This window comes from Aphelocoma coerulescens, chromosome 2 (assembly GCF_041296385.1).
Source record: "Aphelocoma coerulescens isolate FSJ_1873_10779 chromosome 2, UR_Acoe_1.0, whole genome shotgun sequence".
Lineage (NCBI taxonomy): Eukaryota > Metazoa > Chordata > Aves > Passeriformes > Corvidae > Aphelocoma > Aphelocoma coerulescens.
Window position 1 is genome coordinate 120,808,420 of NC_091015.1, and position 13,894 is coordinate 120,822,313.

A 13,894-nucleotide genomic window follows, 5' to 3' on the forward strand; every position below is an offset into this window, starting at 1 on the left:
TGGATGCAGCCACTGTTATCCCAAGTCCCACGGCTGTAGCTCTGGAAATAACTACAGTCTGTAGTGAAGGCTTTACTCCTTTGAGGGGTGCAAAGTTGAGTACCAAGGCTGCAGAGCACAGCACACCGGACCTGTCTGTTTTGCCAGTTTGGGTTCTGGGCTCATTACCACATGTCAGTGGCTTGTCCCACCCCCATTGGATACAAAGGCTGCTTGCCTGCAGGCCACAATGCCAGTGTTTCACTTGGTGCAGGCCTTCTGTAACCTAGACAAGCACCCCTTCTGGCTTTGTAACACTGAAGGAATAAGCAATAAACATCATCTTTTCCTTCCAGATATATCAGTCCTTGTTCCTATGGCCTCTTCTTTCCTCTTCTATTACAGGCATGAGCTGCTCACTCATTGCCCGCTCTCTGTAGATATTCTGGCATGTTAGCTGATAACTTTGCTACCCAGTCTCTCCTCATGATCCCCCTCTTCACAATTTCCCTCCAGGGAGCCTGGTTTTGAAAGGGTTTTTGCTGCAAAGGAGGGAGGAAAAGGATGGTTTTCATCCTGGATTTGAATGGTTTTTCTGGAGTGGAAGGAGATGGTGGCACAGGTCAGCTCACAGCCCTGAGGCTGCTACTTTCTGTGCTGGGAAGGTCCTTGCAGGAAGTTGGTGTTTCATGGTGGCTAAGACTTCTACCACTAAGTCCTACTTCAGTCAAAGATTTTCTACAAGGTCCTTATAGCAGTAGGTACCTCCCATCTTCCAAGGGATGTTTCCCTGGCAGAGCCATCCAAGTTCCTGCTGCACACCCTATCAGACATGGCCATCCATTCTCTTCCCCAACCCCATATCACAGTCCCACAGCCCTTCCACGTGTCTCATTGTCAGCCTGTGTCTGTCTCAGAAGTGGCCAAGGGTACAGAGCCTGTTTTGTGTGATTCAGGTGGACACTGAGTAGTGCCAGGACCCACACTGAGGCCCCAGAGGCTGACCAGTATGTGTTTCACCAGAGGTCTGCCCATTTGTAGTGCCACTGAAAGACTACCTTCCCTGGGGCTGTGCCCTGGCAGGAGGGAGCAAAGGTGGGGGTCTTCTGCATAGATACTGCTCAGGCAAAAAGTCCATCTCAGCAGCTCAGCATGCCATGCTCCCGCTCCGCAGGTTTTGCTTGATAACTGCTCTGCACTTATCAGTAAGCAGTTACTGTCTCTACCAGATCACAGGGAATAGTATTTTTAAGTCTATTTGAAATGAAAAATTATCTGACAGATCATCTATATCTGGTTTTGAGAACTAATTCATAATTACATGTAGTTCCCCAAGCTTCTTGAGATATTTGCTCTTCCACTTTGAAGTGTTTAGCGTGACGGGGTTTATTATTTACAGTTATTTTAAGGTGTTTCTTATTTCTGTTCTTAGAAGCTGGAAGGGAGGATGGAAGTATTTTTTTCAAGTAATTACGTGTGAATATACATGTACTCCATGTGTATAAGGATGGCTGAGTAACTTTTAAAAAGAAATACTCTACTTTATGTAAAGACTGAGTTATAACAGCTCCCAGGTGTGAAACTCCAGCAACAAGGAGAGAGGGAGGAAGGAGATAAATTATCTTCTTTCTTTAAGAGGTTTCAAGTTTTAATGTGTTAAAATCCTTTGATACCTTTGTGCAAAATTGGGCAGAGAATAAAGACTCCCTTGAAAAGCTGATCAGCGGGAAGTCTTAAGAAGGGTAGGAAAAGGAAGATGCATACAGAGGATCGAAAACAGAGCTTGCTCCTCTCTTCAGGAGCTTCAGTGATACATTTACATACATTCTGGCAGAGGCTTTCTTTTAGAGAAAAGACAGAAAAGGACCTTTCTAGAAACAAAGTAGGTGAGTATGTGTAGGCAGGCTGTGTATTTAATGAAACAGACTTACTGAGGAAGAAATTATTATATCGTTGCTTCCTGCTCAATGCAATTTTCATTTTTAACTTCATGTCTCTTAAAATTTGGAAAACGCCTCTCTTATCACCTCATCTCTCTTTGAAGGAGTGGCAAGGACTATCACCAGCACAGAACTGAGCCAGTGTGGGATGTGGGATGGGGGCCACATGCTGTCCATGGGAGTCGGTTGCCTGACACTGAAAGAAGAGACTGGAATAAGCAGAAGATGTGTAGCTACATTAGACATACCAGGAGATGTGCAGATCCAGTGTGGGCTACTCAACATCTAGTAGATGAAGCAGTTTTCCTCTACTGATGTGAATAAACCACAGTTGGAGGCTTATAGCCCATGTGAGCATCTGCCTTGCATCAAGCTGAAGTGGTAATCAGGCTTGTGCTACCTCTTGTCAGGGCCAGGTGTGTAATTTTCTGCACCCTGCCTTTCACCAGCCCATTCCTTAGCCCTCTGCAGACCAGCTGGCGGGTGGTGCGAACTCAAAGAGGCCTCATCTCACACAGCTCTGTCTTTGCTTCTAATTTGAAAGCTTTAGCCTTCTTTATTACAGGGGAAAAAAAATTGAAAGTGACCCAAACTTCAGGTACAGAGGGCAAATATTAAAAGTAAGCTTGTTTCTGCCTTTGAAATTCCACACTTCTTAGAAACTGTTGGTGAGTGATGCCCCAGAGCTGGGGAGGATGGCTCCAGAAAAAGATCCCCTCAAGTGTGCAATCAGCCCTTCACAGCAGTCTGCTGGGGTGCTGAAACAGAAATCAGCGTTTCGAGTTTTTTTTCCCATGCGGTAAAGAAGAACCTGTGGGAAGGTTCTGCCTATGTCCTTACACAAAACCAGGATATCCAGTAATTAGTGAGAGATACCTCCAGGGCAAGCTCAAATTTTGCAACACTTCCCAAGGCAGGGAAAATGCCCTGGGCTAGGGCAGTCTTGGGAAGAGAGTGAGTCAGGAGCCTTATTTTTCTTTCTTTTGTTTTTTTTTCTCTGTAGTCCTGATCAAGTAAAAATTTTCTGGGGATGAAAACTTCGCAGGGACCCGACTCTTCCAGGCCTCCCTGTGCCTGGGTGAGGCTCCTCCACCTCCTGAGCTAGACGTCTGCCTTTTCAGGCTTTTTCTCCATAACAGGCTCAACTTTCTGCAGTCCTGAGCCACGCTTGGGAGCGGGGAAGCCGAGCTGACCCCAGGTGCAGCATCCCCGAGGGAAGAAAGCCGGGGAGGTGCCACCCAGCCCCCGCAGAGTGGAAGGGTTAGGGTGCTGCCTCTTTTGGTGATTTTTTTTCCCTCCCCCAGAAACACACGGATGATTTAAAGAAGGGAGCAAGAAGAGATCTAAAATTCCTGCTTAGCTGTCACCCGCCTTGGGCGGCACCTGCCGCATGGCAGAAGTCGAGGCAGCAGAGGGCTGGGGCAGGGTGGGTGGCACAGGGGCGATGGGTGGCGGGGGCCGGCGCTGACCCGCCCGCAGCTCCTGCGCGGGGACCCAGCCCGAAGGGCGGACGGGCTGCGCTGGCGGAGGCAGCCTTGGGAAAGCTGCTGCTTGGCTCTGCGCCCAGGGGAGCCAGCACCGCCCTGCCGCCCCAGGGCCGCCGGGCCTGCCCAGCGCGGCCCGGCCCAGCCCCTGGGAAAGGAAGGCCCTGCCCGGGGGGAAGGCCCGTCCCTCGGTGCGCTGGGCTGGCGGCCGGCGGCTCTCGGCCAGAGGGCGCCTGCGAGGCCTGGATGTGGGGGCTTTGAGGCCTCGCTGAACCAACCGGCTGGTTCTCTGGGTGCTCCTTGATCTGACATGGCACCAGGCTCCTCAGGCACGTCCCTCATTGAGGAGGTCTCCTTGAGAAGCCAGTCTGTAGGCAGTAAACAATAGGTCAGGGGCCCGAGTTCCTCACATCGGGATGCGGCACAAACTCTCCCTGGCTCTTTGAACAAACGTCCCCAGGCACGACTGACCGAAATGCAGTGGCCCAGCTCCTCTTCCCCACTCTTGTCCCCTCCACCTGTTTTCTGCGGTGTTGAATCTGCTTCCCACCTCTTCTTTACCCCCACAGCTGCCTTAGTTTTGCATCTTGCCCCCCTGCTCGTGCCTTGCACAATCCTGCTGTAGCACTGCCTGCCTTCCCTTGCTGGTCTCCCTTGCCACTGCCCTTTCTCAGTGTTTTAAGCCCTGGGAATGATGTTTTGAAGGTATAAGAAGGTGTACCCCCACTAATAAACAATGCTGGGATAGTGGTGACAGCAGGTGAGGAAAAGGCTGAGATACTCAACAATTTTTTGGCTTCAGTCTTCAATGGCACCCCCTCTTCCCCACCTCTCAAGAGGATAGACAGCAGGATAAGGAGCAAAGTGCTTCCCACTGTATAAGCATGACCACCTAAGGAACTTGAACGTACATAAGTCTGTGGGACTCAATGAGATGCATCCCAGAGTCCTGAGGGAATTGGCTGATATAGTTGTCAAGCCACTCTCCATGATATTTGAAAACTCATGCCACTCAACTGAAGTCCCAGGTGACTGGAAAAAGGGAAACATTGTACTCATCTTTAGAAAGGGTAGAATGGAGGACCCTGGGAACTACCAGCCTGTCAGCCTCAGCTCCGTGCCTGGGAAGATCATGGAAGAGATCCTCTCAGAAGCTGTACTAAGGCACATGGAGGACAGAGAGGTGATTCGGGACAGCCAGCACAGCTTCCCCCAAGGGCAAGTCCTGCCTGACCAACCCAGTGGCCTTCTGTGATGGAGTGACTACATCAGTGGACAAGGGAAGGGCCACAGATATCATCTAACTGGATTTGTGTAAAGCCTTTGACATGGTATCCTACAACATCCTTCTCTCTAAATTAGAGAGAGATGGATTTGATGGATGGACTGTTAGATTGATAAGAGGATGGTCGTATCCAGAGGATAGTGGTCAATGGCTCAGAACCCTGAAGGACATCAGTGACAAGTGGTGTCCCTTAGGGGTCCATATTGGGACCAGTGTTATTTAACATCTTCATTATTGACACAGACAGAAGGATCGAATGCACCTTCAGCAAGTTTGCAGATGACACCAAGCTGAGTGGTGCGGTTGGCACACCTGAAGGATGGGATGCCATCCACACCTGGACACGCTCAAGAAGTAGGCACAGGGGAATCTCATGAGATTTAACAAGAGCAAGTGCAAGTGCTGCACCTGGGTAGGGGTAACCCCAGACATGAGTACAGACTGGGAGAAGTCACTGAGAGCAGCCCTGCTGCGAAGGACTTGGGGGTGCTGGTGGATGAGAGGCTGGGCATGAGCAGGCAACATGTACTTGCAGCCTGGAAAACCAACTGTGTCCTGGGCCGCATCAAAAGCAGTGTGGTCAGAAGATTAAGGAAAGTGATTCAGCCCCTCTACTCCGTTATGCTCATTCTATGCATTCTGAACTGGGAGGGAACTGTCTGCTTCATCCAGTCATCCTGCAGCCTGGCTTTAACTTCTGTGCTCAGGTGAAACCCAAGTGAAATGGTCATAGAGCAGCAACACCCAGACCAAGTGCTTCCACCTTCATCTTTCACATCTGTTGGGCACATCTGCTCTGCCCAAAAGCCTGCTTTCCTCTTCAGCTTCCATGGCTGCTCTGATTCTCCTCCCCATCCCTCAAATAATTTGTTTCCCTTGGATAACTACCATTCCTTCTCAGCCTTCTTCAGGCTGGCTGCTTTGATTGCCTTCCATGGAGACACCTCCTGCACAAGCAACTCCTCAGCTGCTCCTTATTCGGGCTGACAGCTCACAAAGATTTATCGCAAAGCTGTTGTCCAGGCAGGAATTGTGAGCACTTGGGGGTCCCTGTGGGCATGTTGAGACATTAAGTCAATTTCAACAGGGCTAAAATAGGGCTCAGTTACTTTCTCTTCCATTATCTTTGTTAATAGTAGGCAAAGTCAGTCCTGTTGTACTTGCGATCTTGAGAGCTTCCAAACCTTGAATGTTAACTTCTCGAGAGCCTTGAGGAGTGCTGGCTGCAAAAGTCTGCTGTCGTTTCTGCCTTCCCAAGGTATCAGAGAGGCAGGTTCCCTTTCCCCCAGGGAAGGACGGCTGGGGTGGAGCAGTTTTCTTTCCCTAGATTCCTATATTCACCTCCTGCAGAAAGAAGGCAGGCTGTCCCAGGCAGCTGCAGTGCTTTTAGGCTATTAAGCTGTTTCAGATGTCTTGTTCAAGTTGGGCTTTACTGTGATGCCAATAAAAACTTGCTGGTGTTAGGCTTCTGTGGCATCACAGAGACTGCCACGAAAAGGAAACACTCACTTCTCAGCAGCTGAAACTCTGCACTGGGGATTTCCCTCCATCTAGCTTTTGGTAGTTCCCTTTCCCAAAGGGCCATCCTCTGTGGATGTCCATGGCCCATTGCTTGAGGCAATGTAGACCAAGGACAGTACTATATTATACCTTCCTAAGATTTACCACAACAAAGCCTTTTCCTGAAACTAGCTGTGAATCCTAAACCGACTGAAAGGTCACATCTTGTAACACCTTCGAGTGTGTGGGGCCACTTTGGGGGTGGCACTTTGCAAACCCTCTCCCTCACCCTTTTGCTTTCTGATTCTGCTCTATCTTCAGATGGACAGAGAGCTCTCAGAGAAAATGGAAGACAGTCTCCACTCCCATGGGTTCATGGTTTTGCCTCCCATTGTGGCAGCAGCAGGCTGTCTGAGGGAATACAAATGGAGCTTAGCACAGGGTTTGGATAATTAATACTGTTTCTTTGAGGTGAGGTATTACTTATGCCCCTGGTTGATATCTACAGTGATAAAGATACAGTCCTTTCTAGGACTGCACAAAAAATATATGTGGGAGGAAAAAATGGGATTTTTGCTGGTCCAAATTAATGTGGGTCCAAAACTCTCACATTAAATCTCCCAGAACAAAACCATCCTATTTTCATGACCCCAGGAAAAGCCCTTAGATGCTCTCCTAGGGGCTTACATGCCTCCCTAGAGCAGCTGGAGTGGGGCAGGAGCTCACCTTTCCTACAAAAACATGTGGGGACAGACAGGTCACGTCCACCAGGATGGTACAGGGCTTGTCTGCCACCCCCAGCATGGCTGCAGTGGTGGGACAGCATTTTCCTGCTGCTCCTTGGGGAGAAAAACCCTCGCCCAGTATATCCTGCCCCAAGGCAAAGCAAAAGCCGTGAGGAGTTGCTCCAACCTGCTGTGGTTGGTTTAGACTATAAAACTGTGGGGGATTTTTTTTTGGTGTTATTTAGTGAGCAACTCACTGTGAATTTAATAGATGAGTTTTGCTATCAGTAACAACCCCCCTAACCCCCAAGCAGTTTATTTCATGTGTACAAGAGTAAAAAAGGGAAAAGTAAGAACACCTCTGGGGAAAATAAGGGGTTAGGAAATGGCTGTAAGTGTAAGCACAGGATTGCCAAACCCACACGTTCAAAAAGCATGAATCAGATCTCCAGGAATCACAAGACTGGTGGTCTGAATTCCAAGTGTGAAATCTGGGCAGTTTCTGAAGGGTATTTCCCTCTGTGTTTTCAATGCTCATGGGGAAGCTGTATGCCCTCCCTTGGGGAGAGAGTGTTGGTGGGCTGGAATTGAGGCTTACACATGCTTATAAATCCATCCTCCCTGTGCTGGAGCCTGAGATGGTCATCATGCCCTCCAAATCCCCTAAGCCTGCCTCGTTGCAGTTGTCTCCCCCACTGTGGGGCATCGCTGCTGCTCCCTCATATCTCTGATGAACTGCCTGGAAGGGTGCCTGAGCCCCAGTGCCTATCTTGCCGCAGTGGGGAACAACAGCTGCTTGCCCCAGGGTTATTCTCCTCCCTGTGGATAGGTGGTGAGGAAAAGGCATCTCTATTTAGTCTTCAGACTTTAACAAGAGAGAGATGGAACTTTGAATAGTCCAAAGATGTATCTAGCCAGGGCCATAAAACCAGCTCAGCACTGCCCGAGGTAGGGAGAGTTGCCTGCAACACCTGTTCTGGAGGGACATGAATTGTTTTCCGTACTGTGCTGGAGCTTGCTTTAAGACAGAGCTGAAACTTTTTTATCTGGGGGTACAAATTAATGCCTCCTCCCCCAAAGCTACCCCAACCCCCCCCCAAAACCTGAGAAGAAGAGTGCTGTGGCAAACTTTCTCTGTACTAGACTAAGTGGCCCAATTTGTTGGCTCCTGAGCCCCCAGGCAGGGAGCAGCCATCACCCACAGCTCCAAATATGGATGTGCTGGCAGGAGAGGGAAGCTTCCTCTGTCTCCTGCCTCACTTGAGGGCCTCTAGATCTATAACTGATCTAAACTGCAGTTGCCCAACTTGGCCTTGCAGAGTCAGCTTTGCTGCAAGTCCTTTCTTGTCTCCCTCTGGAGTCCCTCAGCTACCGCCAGCGCCTCAGTGTTGGTCCTTGCAAGCTCTTTGGTCATGCTGCAACTGCTCAGCTACAGCTGTCCCCACCAAAGGAGCAGCATGACCTCCATGGGAGAGAACTCCCTAGATGACTAGCTACACAGCACCATGAGATGGTCTACCCAAGCCCAGCATGGTAGTGTTGCTTCCGTGTGCTGGTCCAACATCTCTTCTGTTTCAGCAGAAGCCGCTCTCATCCTTGTGTGTTGCCTCCTTGTTGCTCTTACATCTCAACTGGCATCAGTCAGGACTCATTGGTGTGAAATGTGGGGAAATCCCAGGCTGCATGACTCTTCCTGAGCTCCTGTCGGGTAGGCAAATTACCTGTCGCAGGGAGAGGATTCAGGAGTTAGAGGGAATTGCATGCAAATGGGTAGAGCAACCAAAGAGCCCCAGTTCTCCCACATCTGCTGAGGCTGAAGACTGCAGTTGGCAGTGCACCTGCTTTGGTGATGGGTGGAGCTGTGGCTGTGCAATGAGTAAACCTCACAGCCTTTCTCCTTCAAAGCCAAGCATCATATTTTGCTCCAAAGCACTCGTACTACCCACCTGTGGAAGAGGAGTACAGGTGACTTCCAAATGGATGGACAGCAACCAGCAGGCAGCGAAACCACTCACATCTAACAGGAGCTGCAGCTCTTGCAAGGGTAGCTGATGAGCAGAAGCTGGTCGGTTTCCAGGGCAGGAATGACTCACAGCCCATCTGTGATTACCTGTGAGTCGTCATGCCCGGCCCCGGGCTCCCCAGGGCCTGGTGCAGCAACGTCTGCTTCCTGAGTTCAGTGAAAGGGAAAATATGCCTTGCTCCCTGTCGACGAGTGTGGATTAATCCATGCTTGCCCTAGGTTGGAGGTGATACCAGTAACACCAAGCACTCCCTCCTGCTGCATATCAAGTGTGGGAGTATCCTGGCCTGAAGGACCAGACATATTAGCCTGACCTGTAAGTGAAGTGTCTGCATCAAAGAAGAGGTGAGAGTAGCATGTACATGGACAGCTCATGACAGCGACCCTTCCTAACCATGCCTGCTTGCCTCATTAGAGGCCCTTTATCTGTAGATGGAATCATTTGCCAGTATAAATACACACTTGCCAGCAGGGGTCAAACTCAGTGCATAAAGCACTGGAGAAGCTGGGAGAGCAAAATGTGTCCAGCGCACACAGCAATGCCAGGAGAAGAGCACCACTGGACCTCTTTATGACTACGGCTGCCTGAAGGGGAGACAAAAAACCAGAAGTGCCTCTCAATGCTCACTGCAATCACATAGAGTACATCAGCCCACTCTGTTCATTGGAGCAAGGTGATGGGACCTTTGGCTGCTCCCAGGCCAACTCTCTGCACTGTGGTGTCTCCAGAGGAGGAAAGTTCACTCTCTCCTCACTCTCAATGTACAGCTGGCCCTCACAGTCCTCTCTTGTTTGCAACAACAGAGCAACCTGTGTGGGCCATGCTTCCTAGGACATCTGCCAACCCAGGACTTGGGCCTCCTGCTGTCCCACAGCTCTGGCTCCAGAGATGAAGCATGTGGACATGACGAAGATGTCTCTGTCTGCTCCCTGCCAGCAAGAGCTCTGCTACAGTGGCATCTCCATCTGAATACTGCTCTAGGTCAACACAGTGAGCACCCTCCAGATCTCTGTGGAGTTCCCACTCTTCCTCAGGACCAGGAGTGCACAGTGCAGGGTGCAAGGCTTAGCGTACCAGGTTCTTATCCATATTGCAAACCTGATGAGTGATGCCTGCTTGCTAGGTTTCCTGATATGTTTTTCCATGTCCAGATGCTACCCACAACCCATCTGGAGAGTCATTCCCTGCAACCCCCTTGCACACTTCTCTCAGCTGTCTCTCTCGGGAGTCACATGCAGAGTGGATATTTTGAGATTTGGAATGTCAGTCCCCAAGCAGCAAGCAAGCACTTTTACCTGCTCCAAGTTCCCCATAAAGTTCTTCAGTGTGTGCAGGCTCTGAAGAGCTATCAGGTTGTTTCTATAAAGAAGTACCTGTCTGGTTATAGCTACATGTGCCATCACCCTGCTGAACTGTCCTCTCCTTTGAAAGGATTTCTCATCCTTGCTGTGAACTTTCACTCATGAAAGAGCACTTTAGTCTGGACAAGATGGCCTCACAAGAGATGGCCCTTTTCTGGAGTTCTGAATACCGCTGACTCTTCAAAAGCCTGGATTTGCTGCTCAGTCTTTCCCTCAGAGTAGCAGCCCTTATCCAGCTAAATTCAGCTGGGGGAATTCCACCTGTAAGATGTGCAAGTAAGGGCAAAGACATCCTTTGCCTTGTCCCTGTCAAGTTTCTGCTCCCCAAGGCCTTGCTTTCTCTGTTGGTAGCTCCTGCATGCAGCAGCAAGTCTGCTCCCCATGTGTTTCGCTAAAGCCGAGATGCCCACACATTTTTTCCATTGTGAACCTGGCTTCATCCCTGCCAGCTCACGAAAGCAGCTATTGTTAAGTAATTGTTGAGTCATCCACTGAGCCCACACCCAAGTAGGCTTTTCAGATTTAGCACATGGGAGATTCACTACTGTTGGCGTGGCTTTGGGGTACTCTACCTCCTGCCTCTGCCCAGGAGGCTGGCAGCAATGGAGACACTCCAGATGGGCTAAATGTAGCTGTTTTCAAGCCCATCCTTGCCTTCCCAGCCTCCAGCCACCAGTAACAGAAACTTAATGCAATACAGAAGAGCCACCAGCTCGCCCCCAAGCCATAGCAAGGGGTTTGTCTCCTGATGCTGCTAGAGATCAGAGGTCTCCCTTTCTTCCCCTTTTTTGCTTATCCCCACTGTCATTACCAGAGTCAATGTCAGAGCTGCTTCCCACACCAGTGATGATGCCTCCTCCTGGCCTCTACTTGAATAGTTGAATTTTAGTTTGGCACAGTTGCTGCTCCCCAGTTCTGGCAATTAGAGGATTTGAGAAGCTCATTATGGAGCCCTGAGTTTTCGTATGGTCATTCTGGCTGACACCATGTTTTTTACCACCTTTTTACATACACAGCCAAAATGCTCGGCACATTTTCAGATGAGGGAAGATTAAAAACCCAACCAAAAAAAACCCCAGGAAAAAACCCAAAGTGAATTACTAAAGTTTATAAGGCTAATACTTTATTGGGCTAGTATGCACAGGCCTGGGGCCTTCAAGATAATATAATCTAATACTTGGAGATCCCCTGATGAAAGGCACTATATATGCAAAGTGCTTTATAAACATTAATTAGTTAATGTTGAAAATTTTGCCCAGGGCAAAATAAAAAAAAAAAGAAAAAAATCCTACCAAAAATCCCCCTTCCCTCCCTCTCTCTAGTCCCTAACTATACAAAGTTAATGATTCTATGTGTGCAAACTTAGAGTACATTTTAATTTCTGTTTACTTCTGGGGAGATGGAAGCACTGGAAGTACTTTCATATATGTTATGCTTCTGCAAGCATTACTAACATGGCGGCTTCTCCTATCGTGTGTTTTAATCTCCATGAATGAGGACACCCCAACATCTACAGCATAACTTTGGACCACAGTGTTTGCAGCAAAACTGCCCAGGCTCTACTCGCTCCTCCCTTCATAGTCTGTAATCACCAACCAACCAACCCACCCATGTGTGAAGGTCTTTGTGACAATAGTTTCCATTCCAGGCCACCTTTTCAAACCTTGGGCAATCAATGGGTGGTTTCAGTGTCATCACCACATCATATGTCACCACATAATGTATGCACAGGGAGCAATGGACAAAGTAATAGACATGTTGCTTATCACAAAATGAGGAACACTCGGCAGTCTGAAGGACAAAGCAGACCTTGCACAATGAGGTTGTGTTTGAAAGTAGCTGATGTAAAAGGCAACAAGTTGTGCATTCAGTGATATTTCTAGCAATCATATTCCAGGTATATTTCATTTCTCCTTCATGATCCTTCCCACGGAAACATTCATCTTTTGGATAACACTAGGGGCTGTTTTCCCTGGAAGCCCATATCTGTGCTGGCGTAGTAGTCCATCCCACCACAGTCCATCCCACTCCTTTAAAAGCACTGTGCTCACTTCCATGCTTTGCAAAGCTTAGGGACCCCATAGGCAACACTTTTCTTCTGAAAAAACCCTTTGCATCCCCGACAAGGCCCTTACAGAGTCCACTCAGTTCAAGCAAGTCTGCACCATGAATGCTCCTAGTATGCCACAAACTACCAATTGGCTTCCTGACTTGGACTTCTCTGTAGCACATCCACCAGCAAAGGACCAGCAGGCCCCTTGCCCCATGGCCAGGGTGAGTGATGACTTCCCACCACTCTTCCCTCAGGTGCAAGGGCAGCAGACACCCTAAGGGAAGAAGATGTGCAGGCAAACCCCTTCCCTGAAAAGCTGGTGGTATCTTCTGGAGTCCTTTTTCCCCATCAGTCCTGTTGGAACCCCAAACTCATGCCTGTCAGCCCAGACATTGGGATAAAAGTGCTTGGTGAAGCAGGAGAAACTTTAATGATGAAAAGTCAGAATGTGGCCTTGCTTGCAGGAGTGGGGTCTGGCCCAGCAGGGTTTTTCAAGGCTGGGTCAACCAGGTCCCCATGGCAGTGGCTGGATGCAGAGAGACCTTTTCCTCTGCATCTGATGCCTTCCCTGCCAGCTGGGTTTTTGCATGCACCTGATCTTTTCCCAGTACCCAAAGCAGCCTGCACTGCCTCCCTGAAAATGGACCTTTGGTGGGGAATGCTTTTCCTTTCCCTCTCTTGGGTCCCATGGATGTCAAGGGCTGCTCTTAGCATTTTGGCTTCCCACAATGCCACCCTGTGAGGTGTTGCTGTGCACTGGCAGCAGGACACTCAGCCAGACATTTTCTGTCTGCCTGAGCTGTCTCTGGGAGAGGCAGCATCAAGAGATGAGACCACTGCAAGGTACCACCATTTCTCTTAGCCTCAGACTTGGTAACTGGTATGGGCAAAGCCTTAAAGTGAAGTGGAATCAGCCCAAGTCAGACCACAGGCCGTGGTGATGGTGGCTGTCTTGTGCCTCCAGCACTTAACAGCCAGGCAGCTGCATGACTTGGGAATGCATCTTGTCTCCAGCAGCTCCTGAAGAGGTGACTTACTGAGCTTCACTGCATGTTTGTGCAGCACTGTGCTGGGCAGGTGAAATTATGGGGCCGAGGAATCAATGCATTCCCAAGGATCTCGGCCCTAATGACAGCCCCCTTAGTATCAATGGCAGCTATAGGTTTGCCCTGGTCTGTTCCAGTCACTGCCATGTCTGGGCACAGTCAGGGTTCAGCTAAACATCCGACTTGGGTGAGTTGTCTTGGGGGAGTTTTGCCTGTACACCAAAGCAAGATCCAGCTAGCGGGGAGTAATCGCTTACACATGGATCTAATACGGATGTACCTGAATGAGCTAAGCTATACTTTCATCTTGTGCAGTTAGGGATGTTTAATTTTAATCCTGTGTCAATGGGGAAAAAAATTGGTATGAAGTCCTAATAAATAAATTATGTTGCCGAGTGCTCAGATCAGCACATCCTAGCTAGAAGCAGTACAGAAAAAGCTGCCTTCCAGCACTGCAGACTGCTTTAAAACATCCCTTCAAATAGATGTTGTTGCAA